This window comes from Paramormyrops kingsleyae, chromosome 21 (genome assembly GCF_048594095.1).
Source record: "Paramormyrops kingsleyae isolate MSU_618 chromosome 21, PKINGS_0.4, whole genome shotgun sequence".
Classification (NCBI taxonomy): Eukaryota; Metazoa; Chordata; class Actinopteri; order Osteoglossiformes; family Mormyridae; genus Paramormyrops; species Paramormyrops kingsleyae.
In genome coordinates this window covers 18,896,570-18,922,445 of record NC_132817.1, presented here as the reverse complement: position 1 = coordinate 18,922,445, position 25,876 = coordinate 18,896,570, and the positions used below count along the sequence as shown (strand labels likewise).

At 44.9% G+C, this 25,876-nt stretch overlaps 1 protein-coding gene and 1 long non-coding RNA gene across 2 annotated transcripts in view; both read left to right on the top strand.

The window, feature by feature from the left end:
* Nucleotides 1-25,876, top strand: part of LOC111858799 (retinal rod rhodopsin-sensitive cGMP 3',5'-cyclic phosphodiesterase subunit delta) — a 73,888-nt gene that overhangs the window by 35,501 nt on the left and 12,511 nt on the right. The gene's annotated exons all lie outside the window — the stretch shown is intronic.
* LOC111858800 (uncharacterized) lies at nucleotides 4,665-25,777 on the top strand. Its single transcript, XR_002841685.2, has 4 exons — nucleotides 4,665-8,504; nucleotides 23,524-23,640; nucleotides 24,329-24,851; nucleotides 25,203-25,777. It is a non-coding gene; the product is annotated as an uncharacterized lncRNA (long non-coding RNA).

Here is a 25,876-nt window from a genome sequence, read left to right as displayed (position 1 = left end):
AAAACCCGCATCGGCTCTCCATGGATCAGGTTCCCCACCCCTGCTTTGGAAGGATGGGGGTGCTGGATGAGGGGGCGTGATGGGGAGAGGAAATGAACTATAGCTCCATGCTATGGTGCGGTACACTCAGATAAAGGCATGTTCCCAAACCAGTAAAGAACAGGCTAACCGGCATTGCAGCTCCAAAGTAATCTAGGACTAAGACTTTGACTCCCCCTCGCAAAGCACTAGTGTGAAGTGATCGTCTACGGCCTATGGGCCGAAACAGGAAACGGGGCATGGAAAGCGACAGAAAAACAAACTGGGGAGTAAATGTGACAGAGAATGACGAGGGCAGGAACTGGGTACTGTAAAGGGAACAGCACAGAAGAGGCTCCTGCAATGCTGTTATTAAAATTGATTGTCTGCAGTGCTGACTGTAATCTCACAGTTAATTAGCTTCACAATGCCCTTCATGTCTGTTCATTTTACTGAGTGTCATAGACTCCCATATAAATCACGAGATTTATGGACACAAAAATGGGTGAATAGGCTACCATGTTTGGGGGGGTGGGGGCTTGGGGGGAGTGCTATATTTATAAAACAAATGGAATCTCCCACAAGCAGCCTTTCTTGCTCCTTTATATCAGTGTTTCCCAATCTGGTCCTTGGGGACGCCCTAGATAGTCCACATTTTTGCTCCCTTCCAATTTCAGGTGGGAGCAAAAACGTGGACTGTCTGTGGTCCCCAAGGACCAGATTGGGAAACACTGCATTATATCACAGAAGCCAAATAGAGGAGCTGTTCCATACAATACAGTTGCCAAGTATTTGAAGTGGGTCAATGATCTGCCAGATACTTAATTACACTACATTTGGATTGCATGCCATAGGGTGGCTGGACCTCGTTAATTAATGCTGCACAATGCCAATGACAAAGCATGTTAAAGACTTTCTGAACATTTCATTAGTGTTACACCAGTTTTATATTAAGTCTACTACATAAGTATACATGATTCTGTAATTATTTTTGACCCTTCAATAAATAATGTCAGCGTTCATTAATTAATAAGTATTATTAATTAGTAATTCCCCACATAATTATTCTCAGCCTTTAAACAATTAAGCAGGCTAAAACAGAAAGCAACTGATCAAAATTAGTTTCAAATTAGTAATTCATTTTGGTTTTTTTTTTATTCAATAAATAGTGTATATGTATCATTTCAAGCACTGCATGTGCATTTTCTAATAATAATCGATTACCAGTTACAGTGTAGCAATCAGAAAATTCAGCTTAATGTATAAAAAATGGCGCAACTAATTATCTTGATTTTATGTGATTAAAATTACGCATTTCATTCAGATAACAGCTTAATCAAAGAAAAAAAAAGTGTGTTAATTAATAAAGGCCTCAGCAGGAATGAAAAAATGAGCAGGCAGTGATGCCCACAAGGGTGACAGCTTGACACCTGCTCTTGCTGTCTTGGGTTGGGGATAAGACATTCCTGCGGAGTCCCCCTCGCTGACCCTGTGTGCCTCTTCTGAATCTTATCAGCTCATTGAATCATCGGCGTAAGACTTAATTGGCGTCCGGCGAGCTGTGACATCTCTGGTTAATGGAGTGAACGTGTATCTATGTATCCAAAGTCCAGGTGATGTCTATCTGCAACTAGTTTGCTAAAAGCTCAGAATTAGCACCTGTCGTTTGTCCCATGTACGTGTGTGTGGCTGGGGCTGTGATTGGCTGTTTGAGTCTCTAACCCCCACCTCTGCTGTCAGGGTTCACATTCTCTGCAGTCTTTGCAATAAAATATCCCCACATAGCAGACTGAAAACAGACAGTTTCTTATTTTTTGAGAGTAAATTCGCCCCCCCCCCCCCAATGCAGAAAGGCAACAGTGTCGATGTTAATAGTGCCTTGCCATTCAGTGTGTACCACAAAAGTGATAGTGATGAGTCTTGAAGGACACCAGCAATGATACTGGATAGTTGTTCGACTACCGGATCTCATTGATGTTCTGGAAGGGAGGCATCAAATCCATAACAATGTTCTAAAGCTTGAGTGGAAAAAACGGGTTACCGTCATGAGAATGTGCGTCACAGTCGCCCAAAACTGTGACAACCCCTTTTATTGCTGTACTTGTCAATTCTGGTAATTTAGGGCATCAGTGGCGAATGAAATTAGTTCTCTGAGTCTGTTCTGGGAGGTGGACTGCGTTCATTCCAGTGACAGATAAGATGACTTGTCCTCATCTCTGCTCTCCTCTGCTACAGAAACTCTTGCAGGAAAATCAATTTTGTTTTTACTCATTGGGTGTGATCGCATGCTCCACGCTGTCTGAGAAGTTCTGACTATGGTTCAGATAAAACCCATTTCGATCCATCCATTGCTCTTCTGTACCCATTTGCCCTATGTGGGGTCAAAGGGGGTCTGGAGTCTATCCTGGAAGCTAAGGGCACGAGGAAGATTTTATCCCAGGATGGGGTGCCAGCCCATTTCAGGGCACACTCACAATTTTGCAACTCCAATTCACCTTAGCATATTTTTGGACTGTGGGGGAAAACTAGAAGGAAACTCCACGACAACACAGGGAAAAGATGCAAACTCCACACACATGGATCCACAACAGAGACTCAAACCCTAGTCCTAGAGGTGTAAGGTAACAGGGCTACTCGCTGCACTACCCTGCCATCTCCATATAGAAATGTGGAAGAAAATGCTGATTATGACAGCGATAAAATCCAACCTGCTACAATGTCTCTTCGGTCATTCAAACAGCTTTGACCCTCAAACTCACTTTTTGTCCATCTGATTGCATTGATGCTTCGTGCTTTTAAATGATGATCAGGACTCTTTCTTTCAATCCTTGAGTTAAGCCGACAGAGGCACTTTCCAATCACTCATGACCCTCAAAGCAATGCTACTATCAAATATTATTTCAAGAGATGGATAGTTCAGGTCCAGAAAGTAAAAATCCAGACCAAGATTTTGTTTCAACCAACCAGTCACAGTTACACAGAACTCAGCTGGTTGGCCGAAACAAAATCTTGGTCTGGATTTTGACTTTCTGGACCTGAACTATCCAGTATGGTTATATATCAGAGTATTAATGCACATTTAAGCCTCAGCCATTCCTAAAGAATATGGTGCCTTTGGGGTCCCATGTGGGTTATCAGTGGAAATATAAGCACTGTAAATGTAATAAGTGAAGGCTTACAGTCATCGTGTCCCATGAGGCAGAACAAGGCCCCTCCCATACAGCTTGACAGGCGTCATAATTAAAGAGGCATCTTCAGAGCACAAGCAATTGGGTCAAACCACATTTGTTACTCCATTAAATACGCAAAATAAAGTTAACATCTGCCAAAAAATTCTTTATTACTATACTATGTAATAGCGCTCTGATAACACGTTTCAATATGGCAGTGTTTCTCAACATTAAGCAGGGGGTGACAGCAAGTAGAAAATGCTACTTGATCTCTCCGTCACTCAGCCATTGTGCTGTTTTAATGGATATTGGTAGAACGCTCCGTCACACTCTTTTTATAGAAATCCAATTTCCCAGCATTCATGTAGAAATGGATTGATTTCTGCATTGTTAATCCCCAGCACACTTGTCTGAGATATGGTAGTTCCACTTATTTTGATGATAGATTTAACAAATGTCCTACATTTTCTATTCTGATTCGTTCTTATTAATCTTTGAGCAAATTGAAAATATATTTAACTTACCTCATTTTTCATTCTTTATCGACAAGACCACAATAAGAATGCGTCAGAATGCCACGTTTGTTTCCGAAGAAAATATATTCATTATGAAAATATTATGTTCTATTGGTGTTTGTTTTGATGCAATCTAGGAATAAAAGCAAACGTCGTAATTGACACAAACACACGACTTTTTGTTCCCTCTAATGGTAGAGATTTCCAGAATAAATGGTCAGCCATTGTCGTCTTTTAAAGAGCTTTGAAAATGGGAATGTGGAAACAGATATTCATTCCATCACAGATGATTAGCTCAGCGTGGATTTTACTTAAGAAAATCACTTTTTTTACGCTGGGAAAACTGGAGATGTGTAAATCCCAGCCCTATCAATAACTATGAAAATGGATGGGTGTTAACTCACAGGTATAATGTTTTCTAAGATACAGATGTCTATCCTTACAAATATCCATTGTCTTTACAATCTAAGAGGACATAATTCTGTCCTTTTTTTAAATAATGAGCAGTATAAACATGCCAAGTTTTATGCATTTATTTACAATGCAGCACAAACATTTTAAAAACACCAGCAGCACTGGTCACTCTATCTTCATTGTCAGATCTATAAATTAACATGTTTCCATTCGGAGGTTTAAATGGGGGGGGGGGGGGCTTAAATATTAATGCCATGCTGATTATTCGGTATTCAACAGCAGCCTGGTTCAGATGACCTTTCCTGGCCTTAAACCAGAATTGAATGGGAAGCAATCCTCATCTGAAGATAGGCCGTGGGTTAGGGGTCACTGAGACTGCATTTTTAATATCTCGTTAACGTAGCACGAGGTGAGAGTGGGGTGAGGTAAAGATGCTGTGTCGAGCAGGTCCAGACTTGTCCGCATCCGCACTCACTGGCTCACTAGCGACCACAGTTTACACCTTTGCTTTAATTAAAACAGGCTCATTTTCTCTGTTCCCTATAAGGTTGGCTTGCCAGGGGATGGGCAGCCAGCTGACCTTGGACCTGGTGACGTATTTTCTCCTCCCTACTGGAGAGTTTTTCGTTTTCTCTCCTCCATTGTCTTCTGGTTTTCTTTCTTCCTCTCTTCCATCTTCCCTGACCCAGTAATGTATTGCCACCTACTCTTGTCAAGTGCCTTGGGAACGAGACTGTTGAAAAGTGAATTGAATTGAATTGATGCTCCGCATCTCATCCACTTTAGCTTCTCACTCTTGCACACGTGTGCACGTGCACTTACCAGCATGCCACACATGTGACTCGTGTGGCACTGCATTAAATCCAGATGAATAAACGAACAAAAACATAAAAATTGTTACATGAAGTTATCCATGCAAGACAGTTAATCTCACGTGGACCAGACACCTGGCAAGCTGAAATGGGCAATAACTGAGAACCGGACCATTTGAATTATAGGAACAAAAGAGTGTGGTGACTTTGAGGAATGAGCTCCTTCTGTTTTTTTTGCACTCGTGCTATCTCACCTTTCAGAAAACACACACTCCGGATGAGTGCATGGGATCTCTGGCCATTATTCTCAGTCTCATCCTGGTGAGTCGTTTATCACGCTCATTCGCCCGCTTGGTGTCATAAGGTGTCAACACATGGACTGAACACTTAAATGGAAGCTCCTTTCATGAGCCTCTCTACTTGGATGGCGGCAGCTATGTCGGGCATCTTTTGTGCCCTAATTTGGTGCCCCGCTTCATTTCTGTACCATGCAACTTTTCATGGGCTCCCAAGCAAAGAGACAGTAAGCAGCAGATGAATTACAGCCCAGTCCTTAAACACCGTACAGTCCCTAACTGAGTATCATTAATATAACTTGAAAAATTCAAGAACATAAGAAGAAGTGTGCCGATAAAAGTAAAGCTGGATGCACACCAGTCCGACGACAAAAAATCGAAAATCGGCTTGGTGTGGTCCAAGCTTAAAGATCCATTTTTGACCACTCTTAGTATAACAAGAAGACACTGGAACATTCCAGAAAATACCATAGAAGGTCACTGATGTTATGGACTATGGACTCTGGATTTCCCCTTCTTTTAGTTCTGTATAAACACTTTGCTGAGGGTAGGTAGGTTCACTCAACGGCAGACATTTCCTTCAAAACAGCCATGACATTTAAAAAGCCTTTGAATAAGTTGGGGGGATGGGGAGGGGGCAGAGGACCATTTGACCCACATCACAGAAACCGGGGATGTAATACCTTCCCCATCCATCCCAGAAGTCCCTCAGCATGTTAATGTCGCCTTCATTTGATGTGAAATGGTAGCTTTGTTTTGGTGGGTGGCGCGGCTAATTGAAAACTTAGCTTGCTAATTAGCGGATTAGCGGAACCCTGTCCACCGCCGCCTTGCATTTCGTGGCTGTGAATATTGCCGCCTCCCATTGCCTGGGCTTTTCGGCACCATGAGGGATTCTCGCTCTTTGATGCAGAAGTGAGAACAGAGAGTTAAAGCACACAGAAGAGTGCCTTTATAAGGGGGCCTGAACACAACAGCTATGGAGCATGCTGACCTCTATAAAACCTCTATATGATTTTCTAATCATCTACTTTGTTGTACTCTGCCAGCGAAGCCCGACTCTCATAATGTTCGTCAACCAACTGAACCCTTCAGGTGCAACCTGGCCATCCCTAAGGTTGGATCTCCGGAACAATTGCAAAAAGACTCGGTTTGATAAATGCAGATCAAAACAAGGATATTTTTTGCAGACTAAAACAGGCTAATGAATAATGCATCAGATCAGTAAGTGATATGCACACAAATGCCATCCATCTCAAATCACTTGCATATTAAAGCATGCATGACTGTTGCAGAAGGCAGGGCCTATCGCAATGTGGATTTGACAGGTGTATGAAGCAGTCATCGCAGTTATTCAGCTCCTACATTGGAAGTTTAAGAACCTCATTTCCATGTAAATGACTATTAAATGGGAAGCAGGACACCACTAGTGCATTCTGGGTCGGATATCCAGCCTGAAAGATTCACAAGTTCCACCGTCCACAACAAACCATACCATGAACTTCCATGCCCTTCCACGTGACCTGGGCGCACCTGAAACATTTCAGACCTTCGAAACACACTTTTCCCCTAAATCTCTATTTCTATTTTTGTCTTATGGAGATTTAAGCAGAACACCCCCCCCCCCCCCAACCACCACCTTTGATCTATTAATACCGGATGTGGTGAGGTGTCCGCAGCATGTGCCATGATGAAAGCTGGATCAAAGGCCAGTTGTAGTTAATTGTGGGGATTCTAAACGACAGGATGCCCATTGATACTCCAATGGGATTTACAATGAAAATGATAGGGACTCTGTATTATGATTTGTAGGCCTATTCCTCCATTGTGTAATGGTTCTAACTGAGCCTAGGCCATACATCTGCTCTTCTGCTAATGATCTACAGGAGAACCAATGACACACAACTCACAGCTGGACAAATAACCATCATCATCATTATCAGTTTTTGCTCAGGGGGAGACTCCAGTTACATGATTAAAATATGCTGGTTATTAATATTTTAATTACCATCCAGTCTAGTGCCTAAAAATGGGGGCCTATTACTCTTTTCTTGTGAAAATGGCCACTAGCCGTCTGACCGTCATTTTACAGAAGAAAAATAAAACCTTAATGACCTCAGATTAGATCCTGCTTTTGTTGCCCAAGATGAGTTCTCTCACCAGAGGCTGACTTGCCCAGACCCTTCCCCGTAGGGCTGACTCAGGCCTTAGAAATATACCCTTGACCTGGACAGCTGAGAGTGATTAGTCTGTAGGAGGTCCTCACTTATCCAGCTCCAGGATCATCACTGGATGGGCCAGCTGCCATGAAGAACCAATGACTTCTATGAGAATGCGGTTGGAGTCAAAAAATCTGACAGCAAGTTAGTTTGAGAATCACAGCAATAAGAACAGAACCTGCCTCTTCCATAAACCATTTTGAGTTATTCCTACTATTCTTCCTTCTGCTCAAAACTATTCCTGCTGTGATGACTGGATTTTTCTCATCCAATATCGACCACCACCAAAACCACTACCACAATAACCGTTCCCGACAATAAGAATAGACATTATGATACTCAAATTTCAAAATCTGGCTTTATAACTCATTGTTATACAATGTTTTGTTCTCTGTTGACACAAAGAGCCTTGAATTTAAATATCTGTCAGCAAAGGAAAAGATTAATCATTGATTTAGCTGTCAAAGACCAATAGTCTGAACGCCGACCTTCTGCACCTTGCAGAAAATAACCATCTATCTGAATCCAGGATGATAATGGATTATTGAACCCAAACAGAGCTGGCTGTCTCTTCTTTAAATTATATTTCTAATTTAACTCTTCTCTTCAACTTTACATTAATTCATTGGCATATATAGTTTCTAAACTAAATAATAATCTTTGTTATTATGTTAGCATGTGGGGATATTTGCATATAATTTCTGTTTACTGAATGGCAGAACTGTGGAATTTGACACGGGGCACTTTCCTTAAAACCTGCTGTTTGTGGCAAAAAAATAACATCTCGCCTTATCTCATCTTCTGACTACTTTTCCTGGTGAGGGTCGCAGTGGCAGCATGCTGAGTAGGTAAGACCGGACCTATTTTTCCAAGTGAGTCATCCAGGTGTCATCCTCATAATGTCCAAACCACCTTAGCTGATTCCTCTCTATCTGCAGGAGCAGCGGCTCTTTTCTGACATCTCTCTGGACATCCAAACTCCTCACTCCATCACAGAGAGCAAGTCTAGCAGCCCTGTGGAGAAATGTCATGACCTTGTTCTTACAGCTGAAGACCATAGGTGAGGAGAGGGAAGTGGACTGACTGATCACCATGGACCTCCGTAGTCCTGGAAAAATGCAGTCACAGCACTGCATGCCCCTGACCTCAGCACATGGGCAAAGTTTTTTCTGGACGTGCGAGTTGAATTTATCTCACACAGAAGCTTCAGCCAGATGTTTCCAGCAAACCTTGACTGCCCGTCTTAGTCATCTTGGCCCATCTCACCATCTTTATATACACCAAATCCAACTCACTACCCAATGGTGTTCAGTTAATGGTTCTACCCTTCTTTTAACCCTTGTCCAAAACAGACTACATCGAGTCACATGACATGACCACAAAGACGATCATTAGCCTCCTTGGGTGCTCTGGCACCACAAACACTTACTGTAAGAACATCCAAGGGTTGCGAGGCGGAGACTCGAACCCAGGTCCCAGAGGTATGAGGCAACAGGTTTAATTTTGGGAGGTAATTCTACCCAATCATTGCCCTTCAGATATTTCCATTTTTACCTACCTGCCAGTAGAAGCACAGAGTGCATGAGTAGTACCATTTAGTGTGGTGGTTCTCAACCTCTTTTACACTACAACCTAATTTTTGCCATACCAATTCAATTCAACTTATGTCAAGTATAGGTTTAAGTATACGTTTAAATTAATGCTATGGTCAAGCACATAGTGCACTCTGCAATTTATGCCAATCAATGCCTATTGCACAAATCTGATTGGATGTGTCTGTGAATTTTAAATTAAACATCTGTGGTTTATCTTCCTGGATTGGTTGAGTGTTAACTAGTCGCACTAAGCAGTTGCAGACCCAAGACCTGTTTATAGGCCTAAAGGTTAATTCTAGGATTGGGGCTGGGAAATCTGATCGTGGATCAGCATAGGAGCTTCCTGGTTTTAAAATGCTTACATTTCCAGCTCTGCCTCATGACCCTTTCAGAACTTGCCGCGACCCAAAGTTGGGTCGTGACCCATGTGTTGAGAATTGCTTATTTAGTGCACCTCACCCGCTCTCTCTAAGAAGGCCATGTACTCCGGAATACATGCTTACATACAAATAGTCAATCAAGCTAAGCCCTACCAGAGGCTTAGGCTCAAGTTCTGTGAATCATTAAGATGTACAAACCCCTCCAACCGGTCATGGTTCTTGGAAGAGTAAAAGTAACATGTTAGACTGATTATAATCAGAATGTGATCCCACTCACCTTCAACCGAGCTCTGCTTTGATACATAAGCAGTCAATTCTTCATACTGACTGTTGTGTCCCTGGGGGTAAAACACTGATTAAATAAAAGAACAAGTTTACACCGGTTTACACTGGTATATGAAGCGATTACATATAGATTTCCTAAATCTCATAAGCCTCCCAAATCACCAGAAGGCAAAGTATTATGGACATGATCGCTGTCCAGCAATACCAGTTTCTGATAGGTACTACTAACTGTTAATCTCACTATGGAGGGGAGGGGGGAGACTGGAGGCTGCAATAGTCTGCAGTGTAAATGTGGTTAATAATATTTGGCAGATGTAACCCATTACAAGGAAATGCTCATGTAGCCCAAATTTTGGACTTAGAGTCATGTTAAGTGTTGTTCTCATAATGTTCTGGTCCATTGATACATCCATCCATCCATCATCTGCCGCTTGTCCGGGGTTCGGGTCGCGGGGGCAGCAGCTTCAGGAGAGGCACCCAGACCTCCCTCTCCCCAGCTACCTCTACCAGCTCCTCGGGGGGGACACCGAGGCGTTCCCACGCCAGCCGAGAGATATAATCCCTCCAGCGAGTCCTGGGCCTGCCCCGGGGCCTCCTCCCTGTAGGACATGCACGGAAAACCTCTCCGGGTAGCCGCCTAGGAGGCATCCGCACCAGATGTCCAAACCACCTCAACTGGCTCCTTTCGACGTGAAGAAGCAGCGGTTCTACTCTGAGGCCCTCCTGGATATCCGAACTTCTCACCCTATCCCTAAGGGAAAGCCCAGACACCCTGCGGAGAAAACTCATTTCGGCCGCCTGTATTCGCGATCTCATTCTTTCGGTCATTACCCATAGCTCATGACCATAGGTGAGGGTAGGGACAAAGATGGACCAATAGATCGAGAGCTTTGCTTTTTGGCTCAGTTCTTTCTTAGCCACGACGGACCGGTTAAGCGCCTGCAAAACTGTAGACGCCGCTCCGATTCTTCTATCCAGCTCCCGATCTCGCTTACCCTCACTCGTGAATAAGACCCCGAGATACTTAAACTCCTCCACTTGAGGCAGTACGTCTTCCCCGACCCGAAGAGGGCAAACCACCCGTTTCCGGCCCTCTAGTACCCTTGCAAGGGTATAAAGCTGGTCCAGTGTTCCACGGCCAGGACGAAAATCGCATTGTTCCTCCTGAATCCGAGATTCGACTATCGATCTCACCCTCCTCTCCAGTACCCCGGAATAGACTTTCCCAGGGAGGCTGAGAAGTGTGATCCCCCTGTAGTTGGAACACACCCTCCGGTCCCCTTTCTTAAATAAGGGGACCACCACCCCGGTCTGCCAATCCAGCAGCACCGTCCCTGACCTCCACGCACTGTTGAGAAGGCGTGTCAGCCACGACAGCCCCACAACATCCAGAGCCTTCAGGTACTCCGGGCGGATCTCGTCCACCCCCGGGGCCCGGCCGCCACGGAGCTCTTTAACCACCCTGGCCACCTCAGCCCCAGTGATGGGCAAGCCCCCCCCAGCACCCTCGGGCTCTGTGCCCTCAGATGTCTCAAAGGCAGTGTGCGTAGATGTATCTGAGGCAGGGTTGAGGGGGTCCTCAAAGTATTCTTTCCACCTCCGGATGATGTCCCCAGGTGAGGTCAACAGCCTCCCCCCCCCACTAAAAATAGTAGGAACCAGGAGCTGCTTCCCTCTCCTGATACTCCGGATGGTTTGCCAGAACCTTTTTGAGGCCGACCGAAAGTCACTTTCCATGGCCTCACCGAACTCCTCCCACGCCCGGGTTTTTGCTTCTGCGACCGCCCGAGCTGCGTTCCGCCTGGCCCGCCAGTACCCGTCAGCTGCCTCCGGAGACCCCCGGGCTAATAATTCCCGGTAAGCCTCCTTCTTCAGCTTCACGGCCCCCCTCACCTCTGGTGTCCACCATCGGGTACGGGGGTTACCGCCACGACTGGCACCGACCACCCTGCAGCCACAGCTCCGTACGGCCGCTTCCACAATGGAGGTCCGGAACAGTTCAGACTCAATGTCCCCGACCTCCCCCGGCATGCAGTCGGAATTCTGCCGGAGGCACGAGTTAAAGCTCGAGCGAACAGGAGCCTCTGCCAGACGTTCCCAGCAGACCCTCACTATGCGCTTGGGCCTACCAGGTCTGACCGGCTTCCTCCCCCGCCACCTGAGCCAACTCATCACCAGGTGGTGATCAGTTGATAGCTCTGCCCCTCTCTTTACCCGAGTGTCCAAGACGGAAGGCCGCAGATCAGATGATACGATTATAAAATCGATCATCGACCTGTAGCCCCGGGCGTGTTCGTACCATGTCCACTTATGGACACCCTTATGCTCGAACATGGTGTTCGTTATGGACAAACCATGCATTGCACAGAAGTCCAATAACAGAACACCACTCGGATTCAGATCAGGGAGGCCGTTCCTCCCAATCACCCCCTTCCAGGTCACACTGTCATTGCCCACGTGAGCGTTGAAGTCCCCCAGCAAAACGATGGAATCCCCCCGCGGCACGCCAAATAGCATACCGCTAAGGGAATCCAAGAAGGCCGGGTACTCCGAACTGACATTCGGCGCATAAGCGCAGATGACAGTCAGAGACCTATCCCCGACCTGAAGGCGCAGGGAAACAGCCCTCTCGTTCACCGGGGTAAACTCCGTTGTTAATGCACCGAGCTGTGGGGCCACCAATAGCCCCACCCCAGCCCGGCGTCGCTCACCCGCCGCAACTCCAGAGTAAAAGAGCGTCCAGCCCCTCTCCAGGAGATTGTTCCAGAACCCAAGCTATGTGTTGAGGTGAGCCCGACTATATCTAGTCGATACCTCTCAACCTCACGCACAAGCTCAGGCTCCTTCCCCACCAGAGAGGTGACATTCCATGTCCCGAAAGCCAGTTTTGTCAGCCGGGGATCGGACCGCCAGGGCCTCCCTTGGCTGCCACCCGATCCACAATGCACCGACCCCCTGACATTCCCCTTGCGGGTGGTGGGCCCACCTGGGGACAGTCCCGCGTGCCTCTTTCGGGCTGTGCCTGGCCGGGCCCCACGGGCCAAGGCCCGGCCACCAGGCGCTCGCCAACGGGCCCCTCCCCCAGGCCTGGCTCCAGGGTGGGGCCCTGGTGACCCTAGTCCGGGCGAGGGAAACGGGACTTTGATTTTATAATTTTTCATGGGGTTCTTTTGGATTGCTCTTTGTCTGGCCCCTCCCCTAGGACCTTTTTGCCTTGGGAGACCCTACCAGGGGCTATTGCCCCCGACAACATAGCCCCCAGGTTCACGGAGGCACGCAAACCCCTCCACCACGATAAGGTGGCAATCCAAGGAGGAGCCATTGATACATTAATAAATAAATAACACAACCAGAGTGACATTAAGAAACATCACATGCATAATTGCGTGATATGTCTCCAAGCTTATGTTGTTCTTGCTCATTTGACCTGCAATTTAAAGAAGGGAACTGCAGGCCTGTCATCATAGTGCTACAGAACTTGCTCTCACATTTATCATCCAATCAGCAAGCAGACTCCGAGAAAGACAATGCAAAGGACTTACGGAAAAATATATATATATTTCATGCAGATGTGAGATCTATTTATATGCACATAAAAACAGTGCTTTTTCTGGAAAGTAAAAGGTGCTGTGTACTAATAATTTAGTTTGTGTTTCTGGTCAGGTCTTTTAATGAGGAGTAACAGACTACCATATTTGTGATAATATCAGCATAATTTTCCTAATAAGTAAAAACACTTAGCGTACAAAAAATGTATTCTGTTATTTCCTAAATTACTTATGTATTTTAAGGTTTTCGAAGGGATACATTTTAAAAGTAATTCCTAAAAAGGATTCAGTAGAAACCATCACCAAAAAAACATTGCGTAAAACTTTAGTAGATTCATTTGTGGATTTTGATTTAGTTTATTTTTGTCTGCGTTTGAAAAGCTATTGTGAAGTCTTTTTACGCCAGAGTTTAATGTCTTTGTTGAATCAAACCAAGGTACATGAATTCATTATTCATACAGGGTTCATACAGAACTCAAACTGAATCTAAGAAGTAAATATTTTACATGCTTCAGTGTTTTATTGTTACACGATAACATTCACGCTTATTGCCTTCTAGTGATCTTTGTCAAGGCAGTAAAAAGACACCTGAAAATTATTCCTGAAAAGGGCATCAGAATTTCACTGTGCCACCGATCTCCTACAATGCTCATATTAGAAAAGGTTTACTTGGTCTTTAAGCCCGTTTCGTTTAGTTCATGCCACGATACTTTGTTTTTATTTACTTGTTTTTCGGTGATAGCATCCTGACAATATTGTGACCAGACAATATGGTCATTAGACGAATTAATCTTAAATGTTTGTAAGCAAGTACAAATTGCTGGACTATGAGTATTGTATGAGTACTGCTCTTGCATAATACCTTATGCAGGACTCATGCAGGATTATTTGATCACCTAAAGCATCTGTAATCATCACAAAATAATGTCGGGTTCATGAAAAGTTATCTTGGGGCTACTTTTTGAAAATACTTTTCTATGAATTAATGTTTCACTACAACTTTAAGAAACATTGAGTTTCTGATTTCTATTTTACTGGCCAGATGGTTTATTTTCAACATGGAGCCAGCAGATTGAGTTTTTGCTCAGCAAGGCCATTTTCACGCTCTGAAACGTAAAGCCCTTGAAATTCATTCAAGTTTTGGGGACAAACGATGCATTTTCTCCCCTTGTCTGGGCCCAGCAGACGTGGAGCTGCAGAAGCAGCTTCGGTGGTTCTTGTCAGCCGGTGGGGAGACACAGAGAAGCAGGTCATGGCTGCCCTAAAAGAGTCCTGGGCAGCTAGGGGGCATTTATTGAGGGATTGCTTGGGCACTAGGAGGCTGCAAGGGTGGGAAAAAAAAACATCCTGCAGCCAGGTTCTCATTTTTTTGATCTCGTTCCCCTATGACACGATTCCTCATGGTCCATGAACAAAAAGGCCCCCACCTAAATAGGCATTTGGCAGCCTTGATGCCCCGTGTGTTTGGACAGTCATGATTTATCTGCAGCCTAATGTATTTATCATGAAGGTACGTGGGCGTGAGGAGGCAGTACCAGTACGGGGGAGGTTTCCGCTTGTCTTCTTTCACACGTCCTCGGGATTCGGTCGCAACCTTGCGACTCCAGATACTGGCTGGGGCTTCTACACGATGGCAGGGGGGGTCGCAGGTGGAGATGAAACCTAACCCCTAATCCTAACCCTAACCCCTAATCCTAACCCTAACCCTAAAACATCCTGACTTCACACCAGTGCACATCAGTGATAAAAAAATTTATTATTTTCAACTGACATACTCAACTGATGGCTCGAAGTTATTAGGTAATACAATATTTGGTATTTGCGCAAAATTCACCTAGTTGAATAAACTGACAATATATGGGGAACCAAGAATGTGTGGGAAGAACTAAAGAATTTTTACAGAACCTACTGAAAAAGACTTTCACAAATGACTCAACCACCCATACTAGGCTATGCCCCCCAGGTCTTCCAAACATCAGTGACGTCAAACTCAAAATACTTTTCTGAAAGGCTTCGATTCATTTCAGGCAGAGGATTTGAAGCATTATTCTGAAGTATGTGTCAAAAATGGAGATGTGACATAGCTTTGCTGATACAGATTTCGCTACATTGTAATGTTTTTGAGTCTTTCAAATTGCTTCACTTCTGTATAGCACCAGAACATCCATCCATACATCCATCTCCTAACCACTTATCCTGCTCAGGGACATAGGGGGCTCCGGAACACGTTGACCCAAAAAGACCTCTAAATAAAAGGTACAAAATTATAACCCACATCCCCTGTGTGTGATTGGCTGATACCGGGCATTGAAAACTGTTTTCAAAGTTCTAAAAAGCCTGTCTAAACCTCAGTTCTTTGAGAGGTCATGCCTCACTCTTCCAAGGGTCTCGCACCAAGGCGTGTTATTACTGTAATCTGTCTCAGTGTATTCAACTACTGAGCAATTAGATAACAGACACCAAATGCGGCAGCATCAAATCAACGTTTACTGAAGATATCTTTAAATCATTGGGACTGGACTGACTAATCAACACAAGCGCAAACACACTGACCTACACTACCAAACTATCGTACACACCAACCTGTAAATGCTCTTTAGCACAATATTCAATACTGGATTACTTTTTGCACTAATTCCTAAATTCTTGCTGCTATGTTAAGGAACGTCTACTGTTTCTCCACTACCTCAACTCATCACCTCAACACCATATTATTATGTTATGTTATGTCTTGTTTATCGCACTTTTGTTGTTGCTCTTGTTTGCACATTCGCACGTGCACTTTATTCTATGTTGTAAAATTATGTTGCCAATCTGTCTTGTCTCTGCTAGCCAGCTAACTAGGCCTCTTAGCTAGTTTTAGTTTTTCTGTTAATTTATGTTGTAAATCTATGTTGCATGTAGCACCTTGGTCCTGGAGGAACGTTGTTTCGTTTCACTGTGTACTACCTGTATATGGTTGAAGTGACAATAAAGCCTACTTGACTACTTGACTTGACTTGAAATCCGCCACAGGAATTTTTGTTTTGTTGAACACCATTTGGCCACCAGGTGTCACTGTGATGCAATGTGTAGAACGTGTTGAAAGATCTTTTCCATTGTTCAATTGTTTTAATCTCTCACAAGCCTCATTTCTGTCAACACTAACAAATATACAAGCATTTTAACGAAAACCAACCAATAGCACTAAAATTCATCCCCATTCCTACACAGCTGAAAAGATCAATTGCATTCAAACACATTTCCAATCCCGCACACCTGACTGAACACTAGTACTGTATTATCTGACTACTCACATGGCATATACGCCATCTTGATTGAAAGCATTGAATTGCCACTTCTTGGTTGTGTATGAACTGTGTACAAATTATACCCATAGATATTACATTGTCTTCTGATACCAACAATGAACGTTACACACATGCAAAACAACTTTGCAGGATGTAACCTTACAGTCACTGTGCAAGGGGATGTCTCCCATTACAATTAAGAAAAATCCTTTTGTTTCCCAGATGGCTTGGGAATATCTATGGATCCCCCAGAATGAAGGACAAAATGTACTGTTAACTTACAATATTGATTTTGAAGAACTACATAAACACACTAGATATTAACCTGTCATATAGCTTTTCTATTGAGTTTGCTTGCATATAACATCAATTGCATCTAACTTGCAATTTATTCAAACTAGATTTAAAAAAAAAGTAAATATGAATGTATAGAATGTGTACGCATATGAATATTATAATGTATTTTTTTAATGGTGGTTTTAGTAGGGTGGCAGCTACCACTGTGTGTGCAGTGGGTACCACTGTCACCTCACACCTCTGGGATCTGGGTTCGAGTCTCTGCCAGGATTCTGTGCGTGTGGAGTAGGTGTGCATGTGTGAGGGTGCCCTCTGATGGGTTGGCCCCCCCTCCTGGGTTGTTCCCTTCCTTGTGCCATTAGGCTCTGGACCCCCCGCAACCCTGAACAGCATAAGTGGTTTCAGAAAATGGATGGATGGATGGATTAGGAGAATACACTTTTGTAAACTAACAGAGAATAAAACCACAACTAATATTTTTACTGAGCTTATCTTATTCTGTCAAGCTGTTGTTCTAACAGAGTTCAGAGTTCTGACATAGACATTCAGCTCACGAAGACTCGGAGATTATTTGTGGTCAGTTCACACAATCCATTCACTCAGACTCCTATTCAGATTCTCAAGATCAGTTTGTCATTAAAGGAAACTGACTTTCTGACTCGTTCTCTGAAGATCTGATCTTTGCTTGGAGCTGTTGCTCATTCAGTTTCTGAAGTTACACTTGAATGTGGCACAGAATTAGATACAATCAGTATCAGACTCTGATACACTGCAAATCCCCAGGAAGCAGTTGTGAAGTCATTACACTCCCATAATACTCAGATAAAATGTAATTAGATGCTCCAAACTTTTGAGCTGAGCTGCCATTGCCTGTAGCAGGTGCACTTTGTCTTGCACGGGATGTTTGACTGAGTTACTGTCTCGAGAGACGATCCCTGGGTGATTGAACAACCCCTCCACTAGCATCATGCAGTGTGTGATTAGGGTCAATCCCCAGGGGTCTATTTTCAGCACTGCAACAACCTTGTAGATTCTCATTGTCCAGCTTAGCCATGGATCTTCAGTATCTCTGAGCCCATTTAGCAAGGATTTTAGAAAAGGACTCTATTGATTTTTGAAAATGGACTTTGAGCACAGGATCAGAACATCCAACTCACATGAATATAAAAATGCAGCTTCCATAGACCTGTGCTGGCTCAGAGGATAAAAGACAGATGCGTGGATAAATGTGTAACGACATGTTCAGCTGTTATGCAATCTTGCCATTAAATGTCGCTTTCGGTTCACAGAGCATCAAGGACACCTTTAGTGGCCTCCTTGCATTCATAGTGCTCTTGAACATCTTTCATTTCATCCTCGGTAAGATCTCTCCATTATAAAGATTGTGTCGTGCGTCTCCATTCCCAGAGAAATCTTTTCAAAAGAGAGAAATACTGCTGGATGAGGAACAGGTGGGAAAATAACAAGGGTGGTCAAATCTGGTCCCGTAGAGGCATCTAGTAACCACCTGGGTCCTTATTATCCAGGCAGATGAACTTGTATCCCAAAAGACAGGAGGTCTCTTTGCATCTAAACACCACACTAAACGAAGGGTATCTCAAAGAGAAGCTGAGCCTCAATGATTTAGGTATTTACTGTAGGTTATAACTGCTTTTTGATCAAGATCATTTCAACTTAAACCCATAACAATTATTTATTCAATCTACTGCTCTATAACGGATTAACTCTCTGTGCGTGTATGGGTGCTAACACATGCATGTTCATGTCTGTGTTGTCAGGGTCAGCCCTTGTGGTCCTACTGTATCCCTTCCCCATTTGACCAGCAGGCGTTGCTGGTCATCCCGTCCTTCATGTTAGTCTTTGTGTTTCCCTTGTTCTCTGTTAGCCTCATAGCTCGACACATTGAGCATTCAGTTGTCTGTGAACCCTTCTGTCCTGTGTTAGAATCCCACCTCCTCTGTTTTTGTATTTTGATCCCTAGTGTTTCATTTGAGTTTCTCTAGTTCTTGTGTCTGATTTTGTAGTTGGTTTTTGTTTTGTTCCTTGTGCCCCTGCTTGTGTCTTTACCTGCTTGTAAGTCCGTAGTGTTGGTTTCTGTTTCCCTGTTTCCTTGGTTAGTTCTTAGTTTCCCTGTTTTGTTCCTTTGAGTTTATTAGTTTCACCTGTGCCCTGTTTTCCTGGTCTGTTAATTAGTCTCACCTGTCCTGTGTTAGTCTTATTACCCAGTTTTGGTTTCTGTATTTAAGTCCCTGCTTCTGTTCTGTTCTCTAGTGGTTCGTTGATTGTGTTTGATTGTGATGTTAGATATTCTCAGTGTTAGATGTGTATTTGGTTTTTGTTATTTAGTCTTTGTTTATCCCCTTTTAGTTTTTGACCCCTCGTGGTCTTTTTGGTTTTGTTGTGTTTGTAGTGTTTTCTGTTTTGTTTAATAAACCCCGTTTTTGTGGTCTTGGTGCCGGCAGTGGGTCGTCCACCTTTTTCTGTGTGCACTATGCCACATCTGCTCGTCCGAGCCGCCCGGATCCATGACAGAACGAACCACTCCCAAGGACGATCCCCAGGCTCCAGAACACCTGCCCCCCCTGAAGTTCTGGTCACCATCCAGGCTCGTATGGAGGAGCTCCGCGCTCTTCAGGCCGTCTGGAAACGGTTATCCCTGACCCCTACTGTCCTCCAGTCACCATGGTTGTGCCAGGCCCTGACAAAAGCCGGCAACCAACTTATCCAGCTCTCTCCTGCCTCTCCGGAGGAGGAGGTACGTAGAATGGAGAGGGTTTTTTGGCACCTGGTGGACCTGGCAGGGTCGCCTGAGGTACCTGACCCAGGTTCCAGGAAACAAGCTGCCGCTGCAATGTCAGAGCCCTGTCCAGCGGATGTCGCAGCCGCCACGATGCCCAAACCCTGCCCTTGGGAAGTCGCAGCCGCCGCCGAGATGCCCGAGCCCTGCCCAGGGGAAGTCGCAGTGGCCGCCACAATGCCCGAGCCCTGCCCAGGGGAAGCTGCAGCCGCAATGCCCGAGCCCTGCCCAGGAGAAGCTGCAGCCGCCGCCGCAATGCCCGAGCCCTGCCCAAGGGAAGCTGCAGCTGCAATGCCTCAGCCCTGCCCAGGGGATCCCCACATCATCGTGGCAATGCAGCCTAGGAGCGCAGCGCACCTGCCTGCTCCTTTGCTGCCAGCGCCAGCAGCTCGCCCCTTTGTAGGGACGCGTCTGGCTCTTAAAGGGGCCAGGTCGGTTGGGGACGCCATCCCGCGGGTCCCCAGGATTCCTACACGGGCGACATCCCCTGCCAAAGAGCAAACCCCTGCTCTGGTCTCCATGGTTTCCGAACCTCCAGAGGTTCCAACACTGGCGGTCAATACTTTGCCCCCAACTGTTCCTGACCCGCCAGACCTGCCTGTTCCTGACCCGCCAGACCTGGCGGCTGCATCGCCACCCTCAGAGGTGCCTACTCCGCCCGAGGTCCCGCCTCTGCCTGCGGCTCCGCCTGACACCCCGGCTCTACCTGACGCCGGCACCTCTGCTCTGCCCCGGCTTCCTCAGCCTGGCCCACAGGGGGCCGCCGCTGCATACGTCGCTCCACCTGAGTCTCCCATGCCTGGTCCACAAGGGGCTGCCGCACACGTGGCTCCGCCCACGCCCGGCCCACAGGGGGCTGCACACCTTGACTTTGCTCCTGCATCCCTGCCCGAGGCCGTCCTGGCCCTGAGGCTCAACTTTCAGGCTCCTGCCTCCACCCAAGCGGACCTTGCCTGGTGCTGGTGGAGGCCCAGCAGAGGGCCAGGCCGGTTCTCTGTTTCCCGAAAGGGGAGACGGGGACACACCAGGTGGACCAACCGCATAGATCCAGGTCCTTTTCCAGTAGGCCCTAGTCCATTACGCACTTCCCCATCATCCTCCAGTGTCTGCCTCCATCACTGTCCAGTCTCCTCATCCTCCGGTGCCTGTCCCCGTTCTGTAGTTGTCTCTTCCTCGTCGCATTTCAGTTCCAGTCCTGCAGTCACCTCATCACCCTCCAGTCCTGCACTCCCTTCCTTGTCACCTTCCAGTTCCCATCCTGCAGTCTCTTCCTCGTCGCTCCCCAGTTCGTCTCCTCGTCAATGACCTCTGGTTCCCGTCCTCGTCCTGCAGTTCCTTCCTCCTCGCCCTCCAGTCGGCCACCAAGCCCACATCCTACCCAACCTTTCCCTTTTCTGTTTCCTGGCCAGCTGCCCCAACGAGTCCCATTTCGGCCCTTCCCTTTCAGTTCATCTGCCCCATTTCAGTCCCAGCCTCATGTCCCTGGTCCTTTCCCTCGCCCTGCTCCTTTTGTTCCTTTCCCTTCCGGTTCCCCAATACAATTTCATTTTCCGCCTCGTGTCCCTGGTCCTGTTCCTCAGTGTCCACGTCCGTTTGTCCCTGGTCCCCAAGTTCTGCTCCCTGCTGTGTTCCCTCGTCTAGTCTTGTCCCAGCTCCTGGTGTCTGCTCTGTCTGTTTTTGTTCCCCTCTTGTCTGAGTTCTTGGTTTTGTCTGTCCAATTCCTTGGTTTTTGTTAGTGGTTTCCCTGTCCTGTTCTGCGTCTTGTACTGTCCGCCCGTTCTGTGGCCCTGGCAGTGCCCTTGCGCGTGTCTGGTGTCCGCGCGTTAGGTGGGGGGTACTGTCAGGGTCAGCCCCTGTGGTCCTACTGTGTCCCTTCCCCGTTTGGCCAGCAGGCGTTGCTGGTCATCCCGTCCTTCATGTTAGTTTTTGTGTGTCTCCTGTTCTCTGTTAGCCTCATAGCTCAACACATTGAGCATCCAGTTGTCCGTGAATCCTTCTGTCCTGTGTTTGAATCCCACCTCCTCTGTTTTTGTATTTTGATCCCTAGTGTTTCATTTGAGTTTCTTTAGTTCTTGTGTCTGATTTTGTAGTTGGTTTTTGTTTTGTTCCTTGTGCCCCTGCTTGTGTCTTTACCTGTTTGTAAGTCCGTAGTGTTGGTTTCTGTTTCCCTGTTTCCTTGGTTAGTTCTTAGTTTCCCTGTTTTGTTCCTTTGAGTTTATTAGTTTCACCTGTGCCCTGTTTTCCTGGTCTGTTAATTAGTCTCACCTGTCCTGTGTTAGTCTTATTACCCAGTTTTGGTTTCTGTATTTAAGTCCCTGCTTCTGTTCTGTTCTCTAGTGGTTCGTTGATTGTGTTTGATTGTGATGTTAGATATTCTCAGTGTTAGATGTGTATTTGGTTTTTGTTATTTAGTCTTTGTTTATCCCCTTTTGGTTTTTGACCCCTCGTGGTCTTTTTGGTTTTGTTGTGTTTGTAGTGTTTTCTGTTTTGTTTAATAAACCCCGTTTTTGTATTCTTGGAGCCACCAGTGGGTCGTCCACCTTTTTCTGTGTGCACTACGCCACGTCCTCGCGTCCGAGCCGCCTGGATCCATCACATGTGTGTTTGTCCATCCTTTAGCTTGTGTGTGCTAGTCTGTATCCCTCAAGAGAATATTGCAACACAAGAGTCCCTGCACTGCTGGGGAATTTGCACAGTCAACCCAGCCGCAGTGATTCTGTTATCTGCAGCCCAGTTGCCCCTGAGTGAATCAAGGGCTTGAAAATTAAGGAGTCACCTCCATGTCAAACCTCAGTGGTCCTATGCAACCATAATTTATGTACACGATATAAAACTAGATAGCCATTCATCTCAACAGTTCGTGCGTGCTTTTCCAGGATAATTACTATCACGGAGGATCTCAAATGGTGCAGAGGTTCACAGCAACTCCTGTTTTAAATACCCAATTTGCCTTTCCTTCCAGCTGATGGTCTGACATCGTAAATCCAAATGATGGCTGGACAATATTTAAATTTCACAGGAGTTCTTCCGTAATAAAAACGTCAATGTGTTTCAAGGTGTTTGTAGCTCATTTGGGCAAGTTACATGCGGCATGTCCTACATTTTATTGGAGTGGGTCCAACGTCTCCCAGGTTACATTAATAAATCTTTATTGAAAGTCTTCAAACGGACATAGTGATGTCGTTAGTTCATACAGACATGCAAAACATATTTCTATGCAGAAGTGTACTTTTACCAGCTTATGAAGGGTCGTTAAAATCCTTCATGTAAATTAGCATAGATAAGCATGCCAACCCAACCCTGCTTAGAGGACATATCTAATATTCCTGGGACAAAGCATCATATCGGCGCCTCTGTTGGCATCCAATCGTGTGACTAAACCTCAGTCTCCCATCCCTACAGCCGACATACTACTTGCCAACACCCTTAGCTACTTTCTCGGATGGCTGCACGTAAAATATATAAAAATAACAGTATAAAATAAAAAATATATGAAATATGTTCAGATGTACATAATCTATACATAAGTGATAAGATCAAATTGACTGTGCTGTGTAATATAAGCGCAATGTGCGAGACCTGAGGAATGTACCGACAATTTTGACAGTATGATCTGAATGTAAACAGTACTCATTGGATTATGGGTAATATAATATAATATAATATGGGTACAGTATATCAAGAATCCAAGTATTTCTTTTTAATTTTTACTATAAAATTATTTAAAAAAAAAAAAAAGCATTTATTATAAGGCCTTTCTGGATAACTAACTAACAGGAAGTTGAGCCTTAGTCTCCGAAGTTACATTTACATGTACAGTTACATTCAATGTCAACAAAAATCAATCAGCCGTTTTTATCAGTCTGGTCTTGCTTTGGTGATAACAGCTGAAACAACACGGAGAAGGAACCTGTGGCTTTTGGAGATGTGCAGACCTCGCCTGGAGATGTGCAGACCTCGCCTGGAGATGTGCAGACCTCTCCTGATCCTACTAGGAAGCTTCAGTTCTGTTGCCGTTTCCTTGAGCATATACACACGTTTGCATGATAATTTGAACATCATACATTATATAACTGCTATTTAATATCTATACATTAATGAACCGATTATCACAACATGTTGAGATCATTGTATACGATATGAATATATATGAATATAGTATAAACTGATGCTCCTTGGGTTACGATGGTCCATGTTATGATATTTCAATTTTATGATGGGTATGATTATTCAATAAATGACATGAGATATTCAGCACTTCCCAACTGTAGGCTAATGTAAGTGTTCTAAGCATGTTTTAAGGTCGGCTAAGCCAGGTTATGAGGTTTGTTAGGTTAGGGGAACTGTATGAAAATGCATTTTCGCCTTACAATATTTTACCTAACCATAGGTTTATGAGAACGTAACCCCATCATAACCTGGGAACATCTGTAGTAAAATCATTATATATGTGACATATTCATTAATATCCATTATTTACATCCATTATCGTATTTATCATGGCTTTATTTGTTTAGAGATGTTAAAAATCATAGCATGCTGTCTCAACAGCTGTGACAGAAAACCTATTTTTGGTGGAGAAAGATGAAAGGAAGCAAAAATCGTATTAGTAAAAAAATAAAAAATAACATGAAATGTTCAGAAGGTGAAATATGTCGGTCTTTGAAGGGGTTCTCTTTTTTTTGTCAACAGTCTGCTGAATGGTTCTGGCACTGTTTCGCTTGCTTCACTTGCTGATGAACTGGGACTGGGATGAACTGACCAGATCCACGGCTCATGGTTTTATGGATAGCGACGCAAAAATCGAACAAATGGAACAAAACAGAATGTAAACAAACAGAACAGAGCTACAAAATGCAATGGCCAAAGAAACAATATATTGTTATAGTGATTTTTCAGATTCACGTTATTGATCCCAGAGGGAGGTTCCTATGGAGATCAAAGACGAAGAAACTGTCACAGCCTGAAGCAGTGAGACAGGAGATATGAGGCTTCAAAATTCACGTTTTCACATTTTGGTTCCTGCTTATTTCCACTGGGTTATAATACCAGGTCATCTTTCCCATCACTGTCAGCCTCTGCCATTATTTGAAACTGTTGACTCTTCCATCTTTCCTCAAAGAAAATCCAGTCCTCCTTGAATCTTTTGCCGATTGTTGTCAACCAAAAACAGCAAACAGCATTTCTTTCCCCCTCATGCTACCCTGATTTTCAGGTAAATAAATGGAAAATGAACAGTTACAGTGTATGGATGTTTCAGAGTTAATGCATGTACACCTCTGAATTTAGATGGTATGTTAAGACTGCAGTCCTTTAACTCATACCCATTAGCAGCTGTGCTTCTAATTTAAATGGGGATCATAACTGCGGCCACGTGCCTTTGAAAAAGTAGGGAAAATATCATTTCAAAAAGTGACAGTTTATTTCCAGTTGTTTTATTAGAATGAATATGCAGGTGTTACAATATGCCCACAGAGAAATGTAATTCTGTGACAGATGTTTCTGCATCAAATTGCTGCTCCAATTGGTTTGTTTTCCCCAGTGTTCACTAATGTTTTTTTAAAAGCCTGCCTGAAAAGAGCCCACACATGAAGATGTGAGGAGAACATGTCACTTGGTATCTTCCCTGCGGTGCCACGAACTCAACAGCGATGGGCTGAAGTCATCAGTTTGTGACACATTAGCAAAAGCACGGGTGGGCCCTTCCAAACTCGCCAAAAAGCATCGCAAAGTGCCTGCGACAGAGGGGTAACCCGGCAACCGCTTTGATCTGTCACCGTGTTCCATTTTGTGATGTCAGCGCTTGACAGCGGCAGATGGCTGCCTCCTCGCTGACACGGCCTGTCAGAACCATCCCCTGAGAGCATGAGCGCCATCTGGCTGTGGGAGCGGCTCGTGACAGCTCGGCTGTTATGGCTTGTAAAGCAGACACATTGATTGGGGCGAACTTGTACAACAGGCAGCGGCCTGCAAGAAGGCTCACACAGGTGGGGCTCACACAGAAGGAAGGGGATATGCGTAATGTTAATTGATTAAACTTACCAGAGCTGTTAATGTCTTGATTACCTGTGCAGTCTTACTCTGATTCTGTACCTCTATTCTCTTCACCTGTATGTGTAGCTCGTAAATTAGATAGATGGGTAGGTAGATAGATGGGTAGGTGGGTGGATGGATTGATTGAATGATTGATACTCAGTAAAGGAGTTTAAGTATTCCACTATGGTATTCCATGGTCTTCTG